This window comes from Xenopus laevis, chromosome 6L (genome assembly GCF_017654675.1).
Source record: "Xenopus laevis strain J_2021 chromosome 6L, Xenopus_laevis_v10.1, whole genome shotgun sequence".
NCBI lineage: Eukaryota > Metazoa > Chordata > Amphibia > Anura > Pipidae > Xenopus > Xenopus laevis.
Genome location: NC_054381.1, coordinates 121,377,930 through 121,404,853, shown reverse-complemented (window position 1 = coordinate 121,404,853; position 26,924 = coordinate 121,377,930). Strand labels below are relative to the sequence as shown.

At 35.4% G+C, this 26,924-nt stretch overlaps 1 protein-coding gene across 2 annotated transcripts in view; it reads right to left on the bottom strand.

Moving 5' to 3' along the window:
• The window catches only part of sntg1.L (syntrophin gamma 1 L homeolog), a 279,613-nt gene extending 252,938 nt beyond the window's left edge, over nt 1–26,675 (bottom strand). For both annotated transcript variants that reach the window (XM_018267984.2, XM_041566421.1), the window contains exon 1: nt 26,216–26,675. The gene's annotated coding sequence lies outside the window, so the exon portion shown is untranslated. The remainder of the gene's footprint in view (nt 1–26,215) is intronic.
• Nucleotides 26,676–26,924: the final 249 nt, after the last annotated feature.

The following is a 26,924-nucleotide window of genomic DNA, read 5'->3' as shown; positions in this document are numbered from 1 at the left end:
TAATAGGGGCAGATTTATTAAAGGTCGATGTGAATTTTCAAATGAAACTAATTTGAATTCCGGGTTATTTTTTGTGTACTTCTATTGATATGACTACCTTTGTAAAAAAAAAAAAAAAAAAAAAAAAAAAAAAAGAGGAATCCCTTGGTGCTCTAAGACAAATCAATAAATTCAAGAATCAATAAAACATAAAAAAAAGAACTCATGGCCTAGAAATAGTCATTTCTAATGTAGATTTCTTAACAAGCGTTCTATCATAGGGTAGAATGGGGGAATGATTCAGTAAGACATTAAACTCAAGAGTCAGAGATTAAGAAAGGATAAAATGTTATATTAAAGTAAAATCTTGTGATGCCTAAATCACAGTTTGTACTAAGCTTATTATCTTCAGGAGGGTGTTCTATATTACCTAACAGCTACTAGACATGAGTAATAATCTTGACTGGTGGTTATATTTATGGTCCTCTATGGAAAACCTACCAGAAAAATCTAATATACAATATGTAGAACCTGTAAAATGTGCTATTTTTTATAAATGCAATGATTTATAAATTGAATCATGAGTAAACCAGTCTTGCAGTGCAAATGCAACATCGTACATTGTTACTACAGTGATAATTACTGTATGTTACAACTGTTTATATAAACTAGACTACACTTGTATTATATTGTGAAGCAACACTAAAGAGCTTAAAAATACATAAAGGACACAAAAATGCTGTTAAAATAACTCAAAGGTAAGAAAGTGCATGTAGAAACCCTTAAAGGGATGGTTTACCTTTAAATTAACTTTTATTGCTACTTTTTACTCATCTTTCTATTCAGACCTATCCTATTCATATTCCAGTCTCTTATTCAAATCAATGCATGGTTACTAGGGTTATTTGCCCCCTAGCAACCAGATGGCTGAAATTGCAAACTGGAGAGTCGCTGAATAAAAAACAAAATAACTCAAAAACCACAAATAATAAAACATTAAACCCATTTGCAAATTGTCTCGGAATATTACTCTCTACATCATACTAAAAGATAATTTAAAGGTGAACAACCCCTTTAAAGCTCATAATGCTGTGCACAAAAAATGACCCTGTATTATAAATAAAATGTGTGCGACAGTGATGAGTTCTCAGGTCTTGAGTTTGATTTCAACAATTGGTGTATATTCTTCTGGTGTTTGTGTGGATTTCTTTCCAAATACATGTGGTATTGACCATATTGGTATATGTGTGTGGGAAATGGTTGAATTATTAAGTTGGGCTGAAAATCAAGTCCAACCCCTCTAAATGTGCACATATATAAACATACTAATACAGACTTATCTATGCAATCACATATATACAATGTATATTCCAATATCTATAATAACTGTAGTTCTAAGAGCATAATAGCCTTGGATATTATTCTTATTCGACAAACCATTCAATCCCCTTTTTAAGGCATTAATAGAATCGGCAAACACAAGATCACCCAGCAGGACATTCCACAACATCACTGCCCTCACTATAAAGAACCACCTACACTGCATTAAACGAAAGTTCAGTTCTTAACTTTAAGGGTAGGACTTCACGGACGATTTCCGGGCTATCCGTTGCATCCCACAGTCGTGTCGCGTCGGATCAACACTGCAAAACCATCCGACAATGCATTCACTTACCGTATTTACGATTTGCCGCCTGCATTTTTGTGCAGCGCGTCGGATTGCTCCAAAATTGTCCATGGAGTTCCTCCCAAAGTCTAAGGGGGTGGCCTTTGGTGCATTGATCTTTTCTATGGGAAAAAAGATCAGCCACTATCTTGTATATAAAGCCCTCTAATATACTTGTAAAGATTAATCATGCATTGCTTCAGAGAAAACAACCTCAACCTTGACAGTCTACCCTCATAGTTCAAATGATGTTATCATCCCTCTAGTTAATGCCTTTATTTATGCAAGACAGTACTTTATTTGTTTTAGTATCCACTAAATGATGCTGCCTAGCATTACACAGCTTGTTATCCACATAAATCCCCAGGCCCTTCTCAAATTATGATATCCCCAACACCCTACCATTTAGTGTAAAACTCACATTTATTGTTATTTCTGCCAAAGTACATAACCTTGCACTTATCAACATTGAACCTTTTGTCAATTTGCTGCAAATTGACAAAAGGTTCAATGTTGATAAGTGCAAAATATATATATATATATATATATATATATATATATATATATATATATATATATATATATATATATATATATATACATATATATATACATATATATACACATATATATACACATATACACACACACAAATACAGAGCAAGCACAGATGATAAAGCAATATGAAAATATAAATTAGAATACTCGTCACTGTTTTTATTGTAATAAAAAAATAAACTTTTTACCGCTGATTAAATTAAAATGAGAACATTCATTTAATTTTACCACTCAGTACTAACCTGTTCATGCAAACCATATTCTGGTGAATTATTTTATGTGCTCCTTGGATTGCCAGTCTGCTTTTATTTTAATGGAATTTTAATAATTAAATGTAAGCAGGGCTTTTATCAAGTTATCTATTTCAGTGTTGGCAGGAGTCTTTAAAAGGCATAGCAAGTGGTAAATATAAAAGACTTCTGCCTTACTACCCAGAAGAGAACATAAAAGTCTCATTAGCATATGAATGAGGCCAGCTGTTGCAGCTGCTCCACGCTCACTACATTTGTGCTGAAAAGAGTTTTTGTCTCTCGTGTAACTTTCCCCACTGTTTTCCCATATGATGCCGTTATCTCGAAACAAAATGTTTTGCTTATCTGTGGATAATTCTCCTTATGTGAGCACTTGTTGGGCTAACCGAACAACTAAAAATTAAAATTTTTGTCAAATACATTTCACTACAGTAATTGTGAGTCAACTTGACTTGGCAAGTTGATAGTGAAAGGAGAAAAGTTACTATATGATACATGTTGCACAGGTATATTAAAGGGGACCTGTCACCCAAACATAAAAAGCTGTATTGTAAAAGTCCTTTTAAAATTAAACATTTTATTAAACAGTTTTATTAAAACATCTCTACCTGTTATATACTTGTTATATAGCTGTCGATCATATATTGCCTGCCCTTCCTCTATGCCTTGAGGCATTTGCCTCTAGGCATAGAGGCGGGGCAGGCAATTACTTTCACTTTCCATTTTGCAATTTCTAGCTTTCACTGCACTCATCACATCCCCCTCCCTCCTCACCATCTAATGGTGTAGCCAGTGCATGGGTATGGGCATCAGGTGCTCCATTCTGGTGCATAAACAAGATTTTGGCATGATCTAAAGCTTAACCTACTAACAGTGTTCACAAAATGGCTGCTGCCTGTTTCAAGGGATTGTGAATCCCAAGACCAAAAGATTTATATAATTTATATAGTGTGAGTAAAGTTTATTTGTTAGACTAACATCATAAAACAGGATTTAGAATTATTTCTTAGGGTGACAGGTCCCCTTTAATGGTAATATTGTATTTTTATTTAGAGAGCACTAGCCTATTTCTCAGTACAAAACATTTTTTTTTTAAATAATTTTATAAAAGGTCCAGTTCAATGCAGTTTTACTTTTCTGCTATACATATTTGGGTCAATTTGAATTTTACTTCTCCAGTACAGAGGAATAGTCTGTTAAGATCCCAACCATAGCACACAGAGAACAAATTTAGATCTATCATTTTTTAGGGTTTTATTAAAAGACGCTGATTAATCCTTGAAGTTAGCTTCACAACCTCAGATTTTGGTTCTAATTAAGAATTTGGCAATGCTGAATTATCAGAGCAGTTAGCTAGTTGAATAAAGTTAGTTGAATAAATTAAAGGAAAACTATACCCCCAAAATGAATACTTAAGCAACAGATAGTTTATATCAAATGGAATGACATATTAAAGAATCTTACCAAACTGGAATATATATTTACATAAATATTGCCCTTTTACATCTCTTGCCTTGAACCACCATTTCGTGACTCTATCTGTGCTGCCTCAGAGATCACCTGACCAGAAATACTACAACACTAACTGTAACAGGAAGAAGTGAGGAAGCAAAAGGCAGAACTCTGTCTGTTAATTGGCTCATGTGACCTTACATGTGGTTTGTATGTGTGCACAGTGAATCGTACGATCTCAGGGGACGGCCCTTATTTTTTAAAATGGCAATTTTCTATTTATGATTACCCAATGGCACATACTACTAAAAAAGTATATTATTATGATAATGGTTCATTTACATGAACCAGGGTTTTACACATGAGCTGTTTTACTCAGTATCTTTTAATAGAGACCTACATTGTTTGGGGGGTATAGTTTTCCTTTAATGGACCCACAAACCTTTTCTAAAAAAAATATATCAAAATTCTAGCCCTATTAATGATCTCTTCGGACAAAAAAGAGGCAGAAAGTTTTTAATAAAACAGATACTTTGTGCCCAGTTATATTGCCATAATTTACTTTGGAGAAGAATACTTTTCAAAAACTTTGAACATTTTGAATGATAAGAATAGATATTAAAGAGAATACAACCTGGCTTTTTTTAAAAGCCATGATAAAATGTTGAAACACCAATGAGTTTTCCAAAAGACCGAATATTGTAATTTCCATGTCTTTAATTTTGACATGGAGGGTATAAACCCAGAGGACATATTTCACATTACCAATGGGAACACTTAAATGACTGCAAAAGATTCTCACATCTCCTGCAGAGAAGTGCATACTTACTTTACAGTAGAACACGTTGACCTCTTTAATGCAGTCGTCAAGGGCATGTACTGTACCATAGAGAATCCAACAACAGCTTTAAAAATTAAACTATACTTTGAACTACAAAACTGCCATCAACTTTTGTTCCTTCTTTTATACGAGCCAACGGTTAACAGTTCAGGAGGAATATATGCAATAATAATGACTTATTTATTTGTGTGCAACATATTTACCTTATCGTTGTAAACAGTTCATCTTCAAACATAAAACATCACAATTCAGAAAAACTACAGTATTTAAGCGAGACTAAAAAAATCATAGCTTACAAGTGTTTGTCTTTTTCATAGAAGCAATTTTGCATGCCTAGCTACATTTTAAATGCTTTTTTCAATCGAGCAGTTATAATTTTTTTCAGCTGCATGGTGCCATTTTATTGTTGCACTTTGTGAGTGGATTGTAGATGATGGATCTTACATAATAAACATGCTGGCTTTAGAGTAGCATATAAAATTTTCCGATTGAACGGAAATCAGATAGAAAAGAGAGCTCTCAAATTCTTATATCTTGTCTCAATTTAATATATATACTACAGGAAATATTTATAAACCGCTCAAAATAAGTATCATACTGTTTCCTGTTACTTATTGCCGTAATAGGATTTATTTAAATAGTGAAAACATACTTCTTGTCAAATAGTTGGAAAATATTGTTTTCTGTTAACAGTTTTGTGTACGAAATACAAATAGTCTCTGGCAATCGGAACAGACTGTAAAATAATGCAGTGTTTATTATTCACGTATAATAAAATTAATTTTATAATAGCCAAAATATTTGCATTTGCATAATGTTTGAAAAAACAATTCATAGATTAGGAAGGCTGCCAGATATTATTTATACTGTAAGTAGCTACGAATGAATGAAACAAAGACTCACAACAATGTTTCTCACAGTAATCATTTTCCCGGAAGTTACTTCCTAAGTAGGTAAATCCTATTTCCCTCAATCAAAATAAAAATAAATGAAATTGCTGACCATGAACTGCTATTTTCATGAAAGAAAAATTTTTCCAGATGTAATCTATGAGGATAAATTTGGTAAGGCATAAAGGGCAACTAATGCATTGCAAAGAACTAGTATAGAGGTTAATTTGTTGCTGTACAGGTCTGATGTATAGAGTTAAAAAAGCATGTGATGAATTTTCAGATATGGAAATCTGTTTGGGTAGGAAATTTTAAACACGCGAAGGCAATGCCAATTGTTTTGATTCCTATTTCAAAAATTATATAAATCTGGCTCACTAGCCACAGACTACAGCCTATGGATCTACAGAATCAATCAGTTGCTTTAGTTTCATCTGATGATTTTCACAATTCAGTTAAATAAAAGATCTTGCATCAGCAGCTGTTTTTTTTTTCACAAAATGGAAACACTATTTTTGATAAATAACCCTCTTATTAGTGAACATAGTTGTGTATATTTAGGGGTTATTTACTAAACTCTGGTCGGGCTTCTTGGGGCAAAACTCAAATTTATAGAAGTTGTTTTTAAAACTCAGATTTTTTTAAAGCCTGATGCAGCAAAGAGCCCGAATCCAAAAATCCGCCATGTCAGACCTACCAAAGCCAATGGCAGAGGTCCCTATCCTATTTTGATGTTTCTGTGGTCTGTGCTGGAATAAGCCCAAAATCCGACCTTTCCGGGCAAAAATCAGGGAAAAACAAAAAACAGACGATTCAGGTTTTCGCTTGATTTTATCACGTTTTACCCGAACTGATTAAATCAAGATTTTTAAATAAAAAAATAAGGTCAAATTGTGGATTCTAGTTTGATCAGTGTTTTTATTTTACAAAAAATTAGAAAAAAATCTGATTTTGATAAATAATCCCTTAAATGTTCTTGTTCCTGTCTGTTTTATTAATATGTTTTCATGTACAGCGCTGAGTATACAAGTAGCCCTATATAAATCAAAATATTTAACATACATCATCATATTATCTAACTATTTGTATTGTTGATATACAATGACTTTTAATAATACGATATTAGTAAATTCAGGAGCATCTTGGACTGCTTATACCTATAGAATTGTAGGAGAGTAAAGGTTTTTATTACAGACAGTGACCATAATGGTTAATACAGCTAAGAGCTGGTTCCGTTTTGCAGTTGAGAGGAGGAGTGGTTTCCTTTTTGCAAAAAAATTGTTTCCTAGCAGTTTTTCTTATTGGAAAGGAGGTGCCAGGCTTCCCTAATAGAGAAGGAGGATGGTACTTAGAGTCTGCAGTTGTCATGTCTGAATGCTGGTGACTGGTAGAACCCTATATGTTGTGTAACCCAGATAACACTCATTAATATCAGAAGCCATAGTAAGCGAAGGAAGATTTAATGATCAGAATAAAAGTAAAAAAATGAATAGTAGTGTGAACTGAAAAAAAACAGAGTCCAGATACAGGCCTGAGTTGAGACAGAAGACAGAGCGGAGTCCAGTAACGGGATGAGAAGGTCAGAGCTGGCAGAAGGTACGAAAAGGCAGACCGAGGTCAGTGGCAGGCAGCAATTAAGCAAGGTCGAGTAACAGGCGGAGGTCAAACCAGAGAAATCCACAGCAGCAGGAATGGGGGAACCAGGTGGAAACAGGAGGACAGGAGCAAGGGAATCAGGCAGGGGACACAGGAAACAGGACTTCAGAGGCTAGATCGGGCTCAGGAGCTAAGGTGATCAAGCATGGTGTGCTGCAAGTAGCCAGCTTATAAAGGTCCTAAATTATTTAATCATCAGCAGATCACCAGTTAACCAGGTAGGTGAAGGCAGATGTTCAGGGAGCGATATCTGATACCTAGTAGTACTCAGTGGCTCAGAAGGAAAGTACATTGTTTAACAACTGAGAAAGCCAGGGTTCAAATCCCTGGGAATCCTTACAGCAGTGGAAGTAGGCCTCAGTGGGAAAAGCTAGTATGAGGTTAGACTTTGTTTAGAAATTGTATTTACAAAAATATATGTCTCTAGTCCTACACAAGGATTATAAGTAAACTCAGATATAAAAGATTATTGTAAGTCAACATGATTGCAGTTATTCCGAATCATCCATGCAAGCCAACCTTCAAAAACTTTTAATCTGCTATTCCAGAGGACAGAACAACCTGTACTTTATGGGGTTTTTTTTTTAAATTGAGGGAGGGGGAAAATGTTGCTTTCCTGGCTCCTCAAGGACAATGGAAAATTGGCTTTGGATTAAAGCACTACAAACTGTTGTTATTTATGACACAATAAAAGCTACAATAAATCAAGGCCTGTCTGTACATAAACTACCTGGGGTTTGTCAGGTATTGTATTATGTACAGTATGACTACCAGTCATTTTTTTATATTTGGGCCATTAGTACCAACCCAGCAATTTATGTTTATGTTTCCAGGATTAGCATGTCTAGCAAAACCCAACTTCTGATTTATCAATGTGTATGACATAGCATATACATCAAGGCATACCCTTTTGAACAAATTCTGTGTTAAAAACAGGTGCCACAGGGGTGATTATTCTTAAACTTCAACTCTCAGCCACAACCCTCACCAATGTAGTTTTCCCTGCTAAGGCAATGAAGAAATCCTATCTTGGAAAGCAGTAAGGGACACACAAAGAAAAAACATACCTGCAGTCTATGGTTAAGTAAATTCAGCCAAGTTAATTGTTTTTTTCAATCGCAGAAGAAAGGAAATGTTGCTATAGTTATTTGATTATTTATAGTGCATGTGGAATAAAGATTAAATACCAGCACTGTTACATAAATCACATAAATATTATGACATAGGCACATTTGATGTCCAACACATTCCAACAGCAGTAAACTGTATGCACAAATATAACATAATTGCAGGTATTCAATTGCAATATTTACTAAAAATGATAAAATGCTCAGAGAATGTGCCAAACGAAGGGGCCAATTCACTAAGGGTCGAATATCGAGGGTTAATTAACCCTCAATATTAGACTAGGAATTAAAATCCTTCGACTTCGAATATCGAAGTCGAAGGATTTAGCGCAGATAGTTCGATCGAACGATTCGAAGGATTTTAGTCCAACGATCGAAGGATTATCCTTCGATCAAAAAAAGTTAGGCAAGCCTATGGGGACCTTCCCCATAGGCTAACATTAACTTCGGTAGCTTTTAGATGGCGAACTAGGGGGTCGAAGTTTTTTTTAAAGAGACAGTACTTCGACTATTGAATGGTTGAATATTCGAACGATTTTTACTACGAATCCTTCGATTCGAAGTCGTAGTCGAAGGTCGAAGTAGCCCATTCGATGGTCGAAGTAGCCCAAAAAAACCTTCGAATCCTTCACTCAAAGTTAGTGAATCGGCCCCCATGTGTTTCCAAACAATTTATCATTGGCTATAGTGAAGTAAATTTAGCAAACTAGAATGCAAAGTGCAATTATGAAGTTTATTTTCATTAAGCTAATGTAGCTGTCACGTTTGGTATCCCAAAAGAGGCAACAAGGTTACGGTCACAGTTCACGCTTCAGCCTATAACAGCCGCTTCACTTCAAGAGGAGCCTTCCTATACTCGGATGCATCCAGGTCTTAAAGTGTAAGAACCAAGGCAAGAGTTGGCCAGAAAAGGGAACCATACAATGTGACAGGAGGGCCAGGGTTAGAGCTTAGCATAGTAGTATGCCAGGGTCAAAAAATCAGTCAGTGCAGTACAGAGTCAAGATCCGGAAGAATAGTCAGTAACAGGCAGTGATACAGGAGTGGTCAAGGACACACATGGGTCATAGAACAGAAAAACCAGACTAGAAGAGCACCCAGGAACTATGTACTATAGACCTACGTTGGGCAATGGGAAGTGGCACCTTTAATTATTTGAATTTACACAAAAAGCGTGATGATGTCACATGCACAAGAAAGAAAAGATGGGCGCTTCAAACTGAATAAACACATGCCCGGAAGAAGATGATCCAACTAGGAAGATGGCTGTCTGCATCTCTGTTGCCTCGGAGGTAACCTCACAAGGATCTTTTTTTTTTTACTTCAACACAACTACTGTATATATAAGGAATCTGTGAGTGTTTTTTCTCTTATCTGTGTAACATTATTACGACCCAGCAGTTCTTTCATACTTCATGCCAAAGGTTCTATATATTTAATCCGGATCAGTAGCAGTGTCTCACAAGATTCTGCGTAGAATCCATTACATTTGCTGTACTGCTTAGGAAAATTGTGCTTTGCCGAGTCAAAACAAAACCATAAAACTTTAAAAACATATGAAATCTAATATCCTACAGGCAAATTGCTACAGTTTTAAAGCTCATACTAAAAAACTAAAAATTTAATTATGAATCAAGGGGATAATTCCATTCTCCTTTTGATTAAATGACTAAATCTGTAAACTTGATTTACCAGGTAAATGAAAGATACAGTATATACAGTATTTGTTCCTTGATCACAATATTTAGGTACAGTAGGTGTTACCATTAACAAATTTCAGCAGGTATGCCCCCCCAAAGATCTAAAACAATGCTACTCTTATATTTTTTTTTTTTTTAACATTTATTTATAATTTTATTATTAATAAAAATGCAGTACAATAAACATGAATATTCATAGGAATCCATAACAGGATGATTGAGTTAAACAAATGATAATTAACAAAAAAAAAAAAAAAAATATAAACATAACAAAAACTTGATTAAATGAGAATATATTAATGAGTTTCACTTGCTTGAAGTAGACTTATGTCCTTATAATGTAGAGTCCTGTGTTGGATTGGAACTATTAAAAATGGCTTGTATTTTAGATCTTTCTGTGTCATTTAGATTATATAGAAATGTTTTCCATTTAGATGTGAATTTGGAACTTTTTTTAGAATTATAAATTTTGAAGGAAATTGCTTCCATAATGCATAGATCTTGTAGTTCAGTTAAAGTTTCTTTTAATGTTGGAGGGAGAGGTAAAATCCAATTTCTTAGTAATACTCTTCGAGCAGCAGCCAATAATAGTTTTAAAAATTTTTCTTTATGAGGATCAATTTGAAGAGCCGAAAAATTTGGAGAAGTATCCATTTTTAATGCTGCTGGTAAAATAGTTAGTTGTTGGTTTAGGTTAATTTGTAGTTTGGTTGCAGAGTTGAAATAACCCTCAATTTCTTTCCAAAATGATTTAATCAATGGACATTCGAAAATATTGTGAACAAAGCTTGGTTTAGGAATAGAACATTTAGGGCAACTTGTAAGTAGATTCTTGTTTTTAGAGTTATAATTAAATCCTTTATAGGCTAGATGGATTAGTCGATAGTTTTGGTCTCTCCAGATTTCTGATGATATTAAATTATCAAAGTCTTTAATGGAGGATACTAAGATCTCAGGAGATATATCCTTACTTAAATATGTTGACCATTTTAGTGCTGTATCTTTCATTGGATGAGGGTTAAGAATAGGATTTGACCAAAGATAATTCTGCGTAAGTCTTATATTATTTACCACCTGAGATGATATAAATCTATCAAATTCAGTTGTGAGATCAGTCCTCAATAGTGTGATATCCAGATTAGGATAGTGCCTCTTGACCCAATGACAAACTTGGTAGAAATAAATCCTGTCTTTATTAGGGATTTGGTATTTCATTGAAAAGTCTTTCCATGTGAATAAAGTTCCAGTCGTCGGATTTAATAAGTCTTGCAGATAATTTATACCTTTTTCTTTCCAGGTGGTCGAAAATGGTGGATGGAATGAGCTTGGCAAACTCTTAATATTTTGAAGAGGTAAGTAAGAGGTTATTTGATAATTAGTTTTATAAAGCTTGTGCAGAGTCTTCCAGACCGTGAATGAGTCTCTGTATATTGGATTAAGTTTGATTTCTGGTGATTGATGCTTCCATGGTAGGTGTATTAAATATAATATATTTTCCTGAGAATCTGTTTTTAGTTCTAGATTCGGATTTGTATATTTATTAGACTCTGAGAACCATTCAATAATGTATCGAGTCAAAGCTGAAAGATTAAAGGTTCTATAATCTGGAACATTAAGACTACCATTAATTTTAGAGTTTCTCAATTTCTTTAATGCGATTTTTGGAGATTTTCCATTCCATATGAATTTAGTCAGTGAAGAATCAAGAAGATTTATGTCGGAATGTTTTAGAAGTAACGGCAAATTGATCATTGGATAGATAAGTTTAGGAAAAGCTAGCATCTTGTAAAAGGCTATCCTACCCTTCAGGTTTAAAGGAACATTTTTCCATTTGTCACAGAAAGTTATAATTCTTTTTATTAAAGGAGGGTAATTCAATGAATATAATCTGTGTAGATCTGCAGGTAGATTTATTCCAAGATGTTTTATAGAAGATCTTGATCTTTCTATCCCAAGGTTGTGAAGTAAATTAACAGATGTATGACCATAGATATCCATGTATTCAGTTTTTTGTATATTAATTGAGTAGCCAGAAATTGAACCATAATGTTTCAGACAATCAAAAATATTCTGAAGATTATCATTTGGATTTGTTACTATCAGGAGTAAATCGTCAGCAAAGGCAGTTAATTTGGTAGCAATGTTGTTTATAACCATTCCAGGCAAACTTTTCGAATCTTTCAGGTATCTAATTAAGGGTTCCAATGACAGATTAAATAGTAATGGAGAAAGAGGGCAACCCTGTCTTGTTCCTTTGCTCATTTTGATTGGTCGGGACATTTCTCCAGCTGCTATGACTTGTGTTTTTGGAGAAGAATAAATCAATTTTATAAAGTCAATGAAGGAGCCCATAAATCCAAAAGCCTTAAGTGAGTCAAATAGATGATCCCAATGTATTTTGTCAAAAGCTTTCTCGGCGTCAATTCCGACTAATGAAGCTGGAACCTTATTTGATTTGGCTGAATAGATGACTTTGATAAGAGTTCTTATATTCTTAGTACCAGATCTTCCTTTAATAAAGCCTGCTTGTTCAGGTGAGATTATCTTCGGAATTATTGTAGATAGCCTATTAGCTAATATCTTAGTTAGGATTTTGAAATCTTGATTAATTAATGCTATTGGCCTGTACGAACTGACAAGGGTGGGGTCTTTTCCTTGCTTGTATATTACCTTAGTTAGAGAGTTTAGACTAGAAGGCAATTTGTTTTTATTTTGAATGATGTGGTTAAATAATTGAGTCATAAAAGGAGAAATTTCGTTTGACAGGTTTTTATAAAAGGGTCCTGTGAGACCATCAGGTCCTCCCGCCTTGAATTGCTTTAGTGAAGAGATTACAGATTTGACCTCTTCTTCGTATATAGGAGAATTCAGGTAATTTAAGTCTGCTTCTGATAATTGTGGAAAATCTATGTTGCTGAAAAAAAGTTTTCTCTGTTTTTTATCAGAGTCAGTGTGGGAGTAAAGTTCTTCATAGTATCTTCTAAACTGTTCCACTATCTCCGATCCTATTCATTTGGTTATGATTTGTCCAGGTTTTAGTTAAGTTTGTCAGAAGTTTATTAGATTTATTACCAAATTTAAAGAGTCTGGCTTTATAATAATCTTGGTTTATTTTTTCTCTTATGTTTAGCCAAGTTTTCATTTCTTTCAAGGATTCTTCGAATTTAATACGGTTTTCCTTGGTCAGATTTGATTTGAATAAAGTATATGCTTCACTCTGAAGTTTGCTTAATTCCAAAATTTTTGTATTTAGTTTCTTTGTAAAACTTCTTTTAAATGCTGTTATCTCCCCTCTTATATAGGCTTTCCACGTGTCCCACTGAAGTGTGGGGTTGTCATCATGAATAGCATTATTTAGAATAAATGTTTTCCATTTTTCTTTCAGAAATAAATTAAAATCTGGCCTGGACGCCAAAAAGGAAGGAAATCTCCATGGGATGAAGGATTTGGGAGGACCAAAAGATTTAATGGAAATATCAATTGGAGTATGGTCGGATAAGGAGAAAGTTCCAATTTTTGCAGTTGTAACTTGACTAATTAGGTTAACGGAAATAAATATGTAATCTATTCGTGTTCCCGTACCATGGGAATGGGAATAAAAAGTGAAATCTTTTTCTGAAGGATGTAGGGTTCTCCAAATGTCAATGAGGTTGGTTTGATGAAGTAGGTCCACCAAATATTTTGATTTAATGTTAGTATATTTTTGATCAGGGTTACATTTGTCCAACGCCCAGATGTGGGATTCATTGAAATCACCACCCACTACTAAATTATTTAAATTTAAAGAACAAATTCTTTGAACTAGATCTTGGTAAAATCCAAGTTTGTGGTCATTAGGAGCATATATAGAACAAAAAGACCAAGGTCTATCATGAATCAAAATCTCTAAATGGACAAATCTACCAAAATTATCTTTAGAGGTATTAATCTTTTGATATCGTAAATTTTTGTTGATGAGAATACAAACACCTCCTTTTTTGTTAACTGCTGCAGAATAAATATTTTCTCCAACCCATGAGGTGCAGAGTTTTTTATTTTCCTCTTCTGTCAAATGAGTTTCTTGTAAAAGTGCAATATCTACTTTGTTTTTCCCTAATTCTTGAAGAATCCTTTTTCTTTTTATTGGAGAGTTTAAACCATTTATGTTCCAAGAGTATATATTAAGATTCGACATTCTTGAAGAGAAATTGATATGAAATTTGGGTAGTAAACCATTGGAAATCAAGACATAGATAAATTATATAAGCAAGTGAGGAGATCATATTTAGCAAATAAAACAAAAAAATAAAATTAGTTATATATAACATGTGAAATATTGCAACCACAAAATTTAATACACAATATAACAGTTTATAATACTTAGGCTATTAACTTCGCTTTTTTCCTAAAGTATCCTAGAAACTAAATAAATTCTCTTAAGAATTCAACCATTGCAGTCCCCCTCCTGTCTCCCTTTAAAGAGATTTGGGTTTTGATAAGTAAGGCCAAATGCCCGTATATTGATTCGGTCGTCTTATTAAGTAACCATATCTGAATTTTCAGATGAATTGCTTCTTGTAATGTGGGGAGATCTTGATCTTTGGCGTTCGCTTTTGGAGTTGCTGTCCCTCTTTTTGAAAGGACTGACCTTTCTACGTATATTTGAAGGACATTCTTGGGTTTGGATAACCATAGAAGCAGTTTTCGAAGTAGATGGTTGAGTAGCAGTGTTTCTTGAGCTATTTGTGAATTGATCCTTAGATTTGGTAGAAAGAGGCTCCAATTTGGCTACAAACTGTTCTGCAGCTTTGAAGTCATCAAAAGTATGCGTTCCTGTAGGTAGGAAAATTTTTAGGATTGCTGGATATAGCATGGCAAATTTAATTTCAGATCTAAACAAGATTTGGCACGTGTTTGAAAAGTTCTGTCTTTTTTTGGACAGAGTAGCCGAAAAGTCTTGAAAGATTAGGATCTTTTTATTTTCCATAAGTAAGGTTTTAGACTTTTTATATGCTTGTAGAATTTTGTATTTATCAGCATAGTCCAGAAACTTAACAATGACCGTTCTAGGTTTTTGAAAATTGTTGTCAGAAAATGGACCAATTCTGTGTGCTCTCTCAATTTTTACTGAAGGAATGTCATTTTGTATACCAAGCGCTGAAGGGAGCCATTGAGATATTAATTGAGCAAGAGACTCCTGCTTGTGGGTTTCAGGTATTCCTATAAAGCGTAAATTATTCCTCCTAGATCTGTTTTCTAGGTCTTCTGCTTTTGTTTCTAGTTCAGCAACTCTTTTTTGCAGAAGGAAAATCTTAGTATTAACTGTGGAAGAATTGTCCTCAATGGAGGAGATTCTCTCTTCAATTTCTGTTATTTGGGCATTGTGTGAGGAGAGTTGTTCAGACAGTTTGTTTATGTCAGCTTGTAGTTTAACTGAAACCTTTTCCAGCGACTTTTCAATAGTAGGGTTAATTAAACTGGCCACTTCTGAGGCAATTTGTTTATAATTGAAGTCGCTTAGTGATACATTTTGCAACATTGTGTGAGGTGAGGAGGAGGGTACTTGCTCTGAATTTTGAGCTCCGGTCGCCATATTTGCAGCTGCGTGAGGAGCGTCCTGTTTCCCCTTGACCGAATTGTGGTTAGCGGTTTTTGCCTGCTTTAACTTTTTAGGTGAGTCTTTAGCCATCTGCAATGTTATTTATGCGGGTTTCGCCGCTTTCAGAAGGCATGCGCTGATGCTGTGCGGGAGAGAAACGGAGGGCTGCAATGTGCGTCTATTTACTCAGGCGCCATACCGGAAGTCTTTTCCTACTCTTATATTAAAGGGACAATCCATCAAAATTTGAGTTAAGTTAAGGCTTTTTCTCACAATTCGAGAAAAAAATGTAGTGAACATGAATCTAATTGAGAATATTCTTCAGAACCTTGAATAGTTGAGATTTATTCAAGAAAAATAATCACCAAACAACTTCATTTTATTTTTTTAGTTTATTAAAACATTCAAGATTTTCAGCCTCCTTGAAAATTAACAAAACAAAGTGATTCTTGCTTTTGTGCAACCTTTATTATGTCTTTTATTATCATGATCTTTAGCCTGGCCTCAAAAATTGATAGATCATCCTCCCAAAAGAATACAACATTCAGAAAACCACACATTATTACCATTTGCTCACCCTAATGTGGGGGAAAATGTTAGATGTGCAATGTGAAGTCTTATATAATTCTTAGAAGGTTATGTAATAAAAGGCACTTAGTAATTCATAGCAACCAATCAGCAGATAGCATTTACTTGTCAGCTTTTTAAAAGCAAACATCTTATTGGTTGCTATGGGTTACTGCTCTTGGGCAAACTTAATGCCTTTTATTTCTTATAGGGGTATGTCTATAGTAAATTATCTCCAATGTTATTCATTATTTTTCCAAATCTGAGCTCATTTACTTTTATGACACAAAAGGTTATCCTGGTAGATAGACATCAATCAAGTGAAACAAAACCAACATGCCATCTAATGTCGGAGCAACAATGTAAAAAGGCAAAGCAATTAGACCATTTCTGTTGGCTAATCTTTAGATTCTCAACTGATCACCCAGCTACTGCTAGGGCCATGCAAAGGCAGACAGCTATGGGAACCTCTGCTCTAAGGAGAGAAAAATTAGGAGAGAATTTGCAAACTGCAGCAAAGTTTTACCCATACAGTATATATTGTGAGAAGCAACATGTGTGATATTAGCCTATATACGTTTAAAGGAAAAGGAAAGTTAAACTAAAGAAGTAGCTAAAAATGTTATACATTATATTTTGGGCTTCTGTACCAGCCCAAGGCAACCAAAGCCCTTTAGCAGGGAAGATCTGGGTCTCCAAAGATACCCCAGTAGCTCCCCATCTTCTTTTCTGCAGATTTACTGCACATGCTCTGTGCTGCTGTCAGTTACTGAGTTTAGGTATCAATTCAAAATATACAGTACACAGACTATAAATGTCACAGTATAAGGCTGACTAGTAATTAATATGGATAATTATTACATGGCAGGACAGAAACCCGTGCAACTAGCATCAGAATTTAATAATCAGCCCTGTAGCATCAGCTTATATTACGGACAAACCTCATTTTCTGCTTGATAATTTGCGACGACCCCTAAGCTTAGCTTCTCAACAGCTGCTCAGAGCCCACTGAGTATGTGAGTGTCACAGACACTTTCCAAGATGGTGACCCCTGTGACAAGTTTGAAGTCCTGGATAATTGCTGCTATTAAGAAGCTGAAAATTTAGGCTGGTGCAATGAGTTAAGTATATAAAACATGGCATTTTTAGCGCTAATCAATTTTTTCGCCAGCTATGGATTTGCAGCAAAATTCGCCATTTTCCATCTGCATATTTTTTTCTCGAAACTGCAGCAAAATTTGGCCCCGGAAAAAGTCGCCAAGACGAAAATGTTGCATTTGGGGGAAAAAGTTGCAGAGACAAAAAAAAAGTTGCCACAAGAAAAAGCGCCCATTAACTTGAATGCATTTGGAGTGAGAAAAATTGTCAAGTGCGTAAAAAATGGTCAAGCATAGAAAAAAATTGGCGCCCATTGACTTAAATGCATTTCGCTAATTTTTCAGGTTTGCTCATCGCTACTCAGAATAATGATGAATTAGAGAGAGTAAAAAAAAAAAAGTCTGAGGTTGAAAAAGGTCACGTTTATCAAGACTAGTTTATTCAAAAGAAGACTAAAGAAACCCAAGAAGCATTGCTTTTTACATCCAAGTTTATTTTACTCCCAGGTCCTTCTCCATCAAATATGTCTATATTAATCCAATTTAGGGTAGAAGTGGCTTGCATCAGGCCCGGACTGGCAATCTGTGGGTTCTGGCAAATGCCAGAGGGGCTGCTGTAAATTGCCATATAAAGTCACACCTTAGTGAGCAGGTGGGGGGCTGTTTGGGTCTGTTTGTGGGCTGTTTGGGCCTCTGTGTATGGCATATTTTGATTCTCAGTTCAGATATGGCTTGCATAACCTTAAATGTATCAACATTGAATCTCATTAAATCTCACCTGCCACTTAGCCTCCCAGTTTGTCCAAATCTCCTTGAATGGTTGTCATATCCGGAATAAAATTAATTGGCCTACATAGGCAGCAAACACAGATACATTGCTAACAATGTCCTCCCCTAGTCATGAATAGTGATGAGCAAAACTATTGAGTGAAAAATTTGCTAAACGAGTCTTTGGTAAGTTGAGATGGAGACCAGCGAAGTGGCGCATGCGCAGTTGGAGCAATTTACCGGTATGTGACAACTGCGCATGTGCCGAGATGGACGGAAATTGCTGAAGTGCCAGAAGAAGACACAAAGACCCGGAAGATGGCTGCGGTGAACTGCGATCCCTGAATCTGCACTGAGGGGTAAGTAAAAAATTAGAGGCATTTCCCCAGGGGGCAGTTAGGCTGGGGATGGAGGAGGGAGGTGGTAGGCATTTTTTTGGTAAAGGGTTTGTTTCTCCTTTATCGGATGACCTTTTAGGTATGAAAAGTTTCAGTTGAGTTCATCTCAACTGAGATTAGAAGAAAGGAGGTTCCATCTTAATTACAGTGAGAACTGTGAAGTTATGGAATTTTCTCCCTGAAGTGGATGTATTACCAGATACATTAAATAGCTTTTTGGCAAATGAGAAAATGGTTTTTGAAATAAGCTTTTAGCACAAAGTTGATCCATGCACTGGTCCTATTCCCATCTTGTCAGGAAGAATTTTTTGCAGTTTTGAGGCACATTAGAGAGTCTTCAGGTGGGGTTTTCGTATTCTTGGCTGTTACGCAGGTTTTATTTAGACCAAAATGTTGAACTTGATGGACACATTTTTTTTCAATTATTTTCATGATATTTTGTACAGTTTTCTAGATTAATAAGGATCTCTGTAAAGCTAAAGTTAAACCCTTTTAGATTTATAAAACGTTTCAGTAAAGTGAAACCCTTGTTTGTCTAATAAAGGTTTCCGAAAGCAATATCTTATTAGGCTCATACAGGTATTCATCAAGCAAAAAATGTGGTTAGCTGAGAAAAGCAGTGGCTCATGTATGAAATCTGCTGCCATCCACACTCATATCCAGGCCTCATGTGAATCCAAGTCATCTAATGACGTAAAAAGAATCTCCTGCAAAATATAGTATTATGGGTTATTTTTTTTAAAGTTTTGAAATATGTAATTGTAATATTGTTCTGTTCCTAAGTATAGTTGATGAGTAGGAAGAGGCATGTTCAATACTATGAAATATTTTTTTCATTTGCAGCAAAAAACAAATGTTAAAGAATGTGAATGTGGAGCTGAAAACAGCATGCCAAGGTCAAAAGAAAAATAGCATTTGCTAAGACTACAAGGTTTTTATTTGACAAGTGCTTACCTGACAACATGCACTTTGCTCGACAGATAGCCTATAATACCTAGATGGTCCCATTTATGCTGCGCTGTCTGTATGTTGGTAGAATACACAATCATTCCCACGATAAACTGAATTTTTGAAATAGCTGGTGGCACTGCCACAGCTTTAACAATCTTTATCTAAAATATAAATCATAAATATATATAAAATATAAATCATAAATATATTTGTCATAAAATAATAATATACAATGTATAAATTTTCCGTGGTCACAACATTTTGGCACTTTTAGCACTAGCCCAGCTCTTAGCCAGGGCTATTTAAGCAGGTGCCATAGATTTCACATTGTTCAACATTAAGGGGCAGATGTATCAAGGGTCGAATTTCGAAAACTTCGAAATTTGAATACAAAAAGACCAACCGAAATTGAAATCGATTTTTTTTTTGGCCGAATAGGTCCATTTTCCCAAAATTGATTTTCCAAAGTCTACCAATTGACTCCAAATAGGTTTTAGGACGTCCCCCATAGGATAAAAAAAGCAATTCGCAGGTTTTAGATGGTGAATGGTCGAAGTCAAAGAGACAGTACATGATAAATTTCGAAATTCCCATTTTTTTCAAATTTGAATAGAATTTGGACTATTCCCTAGTCAAAGTACACAAAAATTAGCTTGAAATTCGATTTCTTTTAAATTCGAATTTTCACTTCGACCTTTGATAAATCTGTCCCTAAAAGGCTTAATATAGTAGGTCAAAATGGTAAATAGTGGTATACCTCTGTGCATTCTAAGTAAATTAATTTCCTGTATTTGGTTGCACGTTTCTTGTATATACTGTACTTGCAGTTTTATGATTGGATTCTGTAAATGCCGGCCTCTTTCCTGGGTCACTGTTTACAATATTTCATAAAGTATTCACTAAAAATATTGTGCTTTTGTTCTCCTTTGAGGAATGTGCACTGACCTTTGGCATGTGCATTGTTTAATAATATGTACTGTAAATGCAGTTGCATAACTAACAAGTTACTGGGCCCCACAGCAAATTAATTTTAGGGCCCCCAACATATCCAGAGATTGTCCTGTTTTACCAATATTTATTGACATTGTATATGAACTAGAGCCTCATGGGGCCCCTATACCTCCTGGGCTCCCTGCAGTCGCAGGGTCTGCTTCTTCTATAGTTACGCCCCTGTGTAAAAGCTTACACAGTCTTGTTCGATCTTACCCAACCCTTTTGTCAGTAGAGATAAAGTTTTTCTTGTAATCTCATAGTAGTCCCTGGATACCCTGGTCTTATTTTACCTATAATATATAGGTAATATATAAATGTATTTTACACATTTTGCTCTCAAATATAAGCCTAGTTGCAGGGAATATGAAACAATAATACTACCAGCAGATTTAAATGTTCTAGTTGTCATTTAAATAATAAATAACAATTATTCACTACTTACTACTACTTTCTTTGGAGCTGTAGTAGGTAAATTGGTTAATACATACAGGCCATAGAGATTCATGTAAAAGCAGATAGAAACTTTTTTTTTTTTAAATGTCATAAGAATATGAAGACAGACAGATATCAAAATGATTTCTCACTATCCTAAGGGTGGTTCTTACATTTGAAAAACCTAAAAAGGGAATCAAAGATCTTCTGAGAACAAAAACAATTTGAGACAGGAAGAAATATTGTACTGAGAATTGGGAAATAGCAGAAAACATATAGAAATAGATGAACCAAAAAATGGATTATAAATATATATATTTTCTCCAGATCCTGAGACAGTAATCTGAAGCAAAACATACGTTTCCAATGTTGACAAATACTGAACTAATGATACTGGTGAAAAATTAGGCACTTTGGCCGGGTCCTTTTAGTAGACATGGTATATGCATTAAATAATTCTTTATTAGTCAGATGTTGCAGACATGTAGTAATATATTTATGTTCAAAGGCAGTAAGAACCTGGATCTCGCACAGCCTTGTCCAAATTAATTCAGTGATGTCTGGTGCACATTGGTAGAGGTCCCGCAACCTCAAATCCAATATCTAGAAAAAAATATTCAAAGGCACACAGAACTGCTGAAGCAAGGAACACCTTTCACGTTTAATGTGGAAGTGCAGTTCAACGTTTCAGGGTCACGCCCCTTTGTCAAGCATACGGATGATTAGTGCAATACAGAATATAAAATGGTGCAGTTACAATGATTGGTTCATAATAACAAGGTTCAATTAAAGTCCAATAACGTAGAAGTCCAGTGAAGTGAGAGGCCTTCAATCATGTGATGAACAAATAACAATAGTCCAGTGTTACCGAGTATCGAAAAACTGGAAAGAGAGACCTTCAATACCTGTCCCTGTCATAAATTGAGGAAACATTTTTCATCTGTAAAAAAGGAAACAATATATTTAATTAGAAAAAACAAGACCAGTTGTACTCCTCATTCAAACCCTTCGACTGTCTGGACTGCAAACGCCATATCCAGCAACATCTCTGGTGTAAAAGAATTTTTAAATCCTGCCTCTGTTTTGTTATCACCTTTTCAAGTATCTGCCAACGCAATTGTGCCACCCATGGCCATGAGCAAAAAAATGTCTTGCCAATAGCATTTCCTTTTTCTCATTTTTCTCTTTGGCACATTCCCTTTTAAGTTTGCCAAAAGGTATTGACTGAGAGGATACTGTCTTGTAGTTTCTTATCATTGATTTATGCTCATTGAGGCATATTTTATTGGGTCACGTGGTTTGGCCTATATATGCCATGCCACATGGGTATTTAATGCAATATATTACATTAAAAGTGTCACATGTAAAGAGACCTTTTATCTTATGCTTGGAGCACAATGTATCACCCCATCCACTGGGATGATGCCACTGCAAAGACCACAATTTCTGAAGGTACCATTACATGTTTGCACAATCTTTGTTATTTGAAACAGAATCTATAAAGATTATGCAAACATTTACTGAAAAGGGTTATAACATAGAGAATTTAATAGCTGCCAAGGTCAGAATAATCCCTAGAAATGAGATAAGGTAACACCAGTTACGAGGCATCACAAATTCCTTTTATTTCCTTTTGACTCAAATGCTAAACTATGTAGGAAGGTAATTTTAAAGTATTGGAGGATTTTGAAGGCTGACCCTAAATTTGGACATTTGTTTCAGTTACCACCGCTCTTCTCCTACAGGAGAGGGAGAAATACAGGTGATTTAATTAAACCTAAACCAGCGCTTAAAAGAGACGACCACTCTACCACTCGCTAAAAGTTAATGGTACCTTCCCTTGCAGAAATTGTGGTCATTGCAGTTCATCCATCTTTGGGCTCCAAGCATAAGATATAAGGTTTCTTTACATGTGACACTTTGAATGCAATATATTTCATTAAATGCCCATGCTGCATGGCATATATAGGCCAAACCACGAGACCCATTAAAATGCACCTCAATGAGCATAAATCAACGATAAGAAACTACAAAACAGTGTCCTCTCAGTCAATACCTGTTGGCAAACTTAAAAGGGAATGTGCCAAAGAGAAAAAGGATAAAAAAGAAATGCTATTGGCAAGACATTTTTTTGCCCATGGCCATCAGGTGACACAATTGCGTTGGCAGATACTTGAAAAGGTGATAATAAAACAGGGGCAGGATTTAACAAGTAACAATGTTACTGGATATGGCGTTTGCAGTCTAGACAGTCAAAGGGATTGAATGAGGAGTACAACTGGTCTTGTTTTTTCTAATTAAATATAGTGTTTACTTTTTTACAGATGAAAAATGTTTCCTCAATTTATGACAGGGACAGGTATTGAAGGTCTCTCTTTCCAGTTTTTCGATACTCGGTAACACTGGACTATTGTTATTTGTTCATCGCATGATTGAAGGACTCTCACTTCACTGGACTTCTACGTTATTGGACTTTAATTGAACCTTGTTATTATGAACCAATCATTGTAACTGCACCATTTTATATTCTGTATTGCACTAATCATCCGTATGCTTGACAAAGGGGCGTGACCCTGAAACGTTGCACTGCACTTCCACATTAAAAGTGAAAGGTGTTCCTTGCTTCAGCAGTTCTGTGTGCCTTTAAATATTTTTTTCTAGATATGGTCAAAGGCAGCAATTAGTTACCATTTGTCAAACTTTAGGGAAATGGCAGTGTAAACATTCTGTGCTGTGCAACAGTATGGTATCCGGATTGCTTGGGCACTCAATTTTTTCAGATAAGTGAATTGTTCTACTATGAGTTAAGGCTACTAAGAAATTTAAAAAAAAAAACAGCAATAGGAACATTTGGCCACCAACATGGATTTCTGCTATCTTAGTTAACTTAACATACAAGATACTCAAAGCAAACCAGAAAAACTGTTTGCTTTTGCATGATGTGGCTTTCCGGATAATAGTTTTATAGATCCAATATTTTATACCATAAATGAATATTCTTTATGGTCTCCGTTGTAACCTGTGTGTGTGTGTGTGTGTGTGTGAGACTGAATATGAAGCCTTTGTGTCTAAACTTTACTGAAGGCAAAAAAAAGCTTCCTATTCTCAAAATAAACCAAGCTGTTCAAATATTCATCCTCCAACATCAAAGACCCACTGTTTCATTTTCTAGTGTTATTCTACCACATATTTAAAGTTACACACTGATTTCACCTCTGCTCTCCTTAGGTAATATGCCTAATGTTAGGACTAGCTAATCTTTCCTTTTATGGTTCTTATCAAACAAGGGAAAACATCTGTTCCATTAGAAAATACAGAGTGGGTAATTATGTTGTTTTCATTACACACTAATGTTTCCTTTGGACACTGCAAAAGATGTTGAGTTCATTTGAAGGTTTGTAGAGGGATGTCTAGACATTGCAGTGTTATTGTATTATAATATAACTCGTTATATAATAACTTGTTTCCTAAATGTAAAAGGTTTAATTGGTAAGAGGGGTGGAAAAAAAATCAAGGAACTGATGAGCACATATCTCTCGGGATACTGCAAATGGGAAAAAGTAAATGTTTCTGACTGTATTGATGGATTTTTTTTCCCCAAGAAGACTGATTTGCCATGAATCAATGTACGTAGCACACTGTATGTCAACATTGGCTACAACACGAATGTACTGCAAATAGTTAAGTAAAGATTAAGCACCGGGAGACATGCTCGCTCCTTTATCATGTATTAAATCAAGAGCCAGCAATGTGTTATCTGCAGTACTAGGGATCTACATATCCATTTCTAATGCATTTATCACTGCCTATAAAAGTCAATGACCTGAATGAAGCATCACTGAATACAAGAGTCACTGAACAAATATATTAATTACAATTTTGCTTTTACACTTCTGAGCAAACAGAAGGACCATTCATACTGTATATCCCCTTAGCAACATTATTGTACCAGGCTGGCTTCAGCGCATCACAATCCTTCATTATTCAAGTCATTCATCCTTCATTTCCAAGTAATCCTGGATTGGTATTACAGCACGTTTCCAAAACTGGGTGATGTTATATTTGGTTCATGCTCCAGATAATGAAATCCACCTCCCGATTAGCATTTTCGTCTATAAATCTCTCCTGGCATGCATTACTAGCACACCTACACCTTATTCATCAGGCCCATCACGAGGCTGAAAGATAAATTCCCATTCATATGCACACTTGATTTTTTTCTTCTTTTTTTTTTGTACAGCAGGCTGTGTAGTGACTTCAAAGAGAAATTACTGTCAAAGTTTATTCGACCCTCAGGACCCAGCAGTGCTGCCTGTCCCTCCTACACAGGAATGATTGGAATTGATCAAGCTCTTAGTATTATGCTACGGTTTTGCTATAAATCTGTGCAAGAGCCCTTTCCTGATACGTCCTAATGTGTTGAACTGAACAGTTTTCAAGCATGGAATAAACATGTACTCCAGTTTTTTGAGACCTGTACATAGAGGCTAAAGCTAATCCTGCTGTTATATTATATGTGGTTTGCAACTAATCCCCATTAACAGTTTCACTGTCCTCAAAATCAACTTCAATGGGCAACATTTTATTGGCAGAAACTAAATTCAGTGTGTATGCAAATAACCATTATGATCCAATTAAGGGTGGTTAGTCCTCCATGTGGCCTGCTCACATATGACTCCAGAGAATCAATTCTGCCCCACAATCTAAAGTAAATGGATGATCATTATAACACAAGAAGTAAACAGTTATTGGACTACAACTCCCAGCAACTTCCTCACATGCAGTATATGCTGTTCAATAATAGCAACACATCTACAAGTTGAACCCCTCCTGACTTTCTAACTGCCAGATGAGAAGGCATTCTATAAATATCAAGTCCAGTCTCCATGCCTGTCTGCTGATAACCCAGAAACTGCACTACTCTGGATGCATTTATACAACATCCAGGTGCCAAGATCATGAATTTATGTCTAGGCTTTCTGAACCAACCGAGCATTGTATATGTAAAAAAAAAAAAAATACTTATGTACATCGCAACAAGAAGGCATTATTATTATTTTGTTTAATGTCAGTTGTGGGTACATGGCAGCTGATGATGATGAATTAGGTGACACTGTATTCAGATGGAAACTGACTGCATTGTATGGCTGGGCTTTAAAAAAAAAAAAGAAAAAAAAAAGAAAATTACACATTCACAGTCCACCAAGACTTTTAGATAAAAATCTATCATAAACTACTTACAGTATTTTCAGGCAAACTGCAGAGCAAGTGTCCAACATTGCAGAAAATAACTAGAATAACAGGAACCTACCGGCCAAATGCACGAGGTGGTAATTCAGCAGGCGCTGCAATTGGGCTGGAAGGGCATACTTGTGCAGAAACTCCAGTTAATTCCAAACCATCTTCAGCCTCAGCTTTGCTTATTCTCTAGCTTGTTAAGAGCAGAATGTATCCTGGATAGCCATGCTCTGAGGAAGAGACAAGATGCTTTTAATCACGCTCTCTCTCTCTCTTTCTAGTCTTGTCAATTGCTTTTTATTCAAGGAGAAAAGTGATTGAGATGAGTTAAAGATCCAGTGGGAAGCTTTGCAACTGCAGTGCTTCTTTGTCCATCGCTGTGCACTGGGTTTAAGCTCGTCTGGCAGCAACGCACCGAAACATCCTCAGCTCTAAGCTCTGTTCCACACAGTGACAATTCAGCCTTACACAGCTGCAATTCTCCTCTCTGCTTCCAACTCACCATCCACAGGCAGGCACGCCTCTTGTGAGCTCCCAGAAAATCTGACATGGAATATAATAGGAAGGGGGAAAAAAACTCTCTGGCTGCAGGTCTCTCTGATGTTAGGGATCTTAATTGGATTTGATTTTGCACCCAGATGCTCTTCACTAAATTCCATTTTAATTGAAATATAATGTCTGGCATATGTTAGTGGTGTATTCTAAATTTCCATTATGGATTTGAAATAAGCTCTGCTGATAATTGAAGGATATCACTGAAGAAACCCTCATGCATCTCTTTG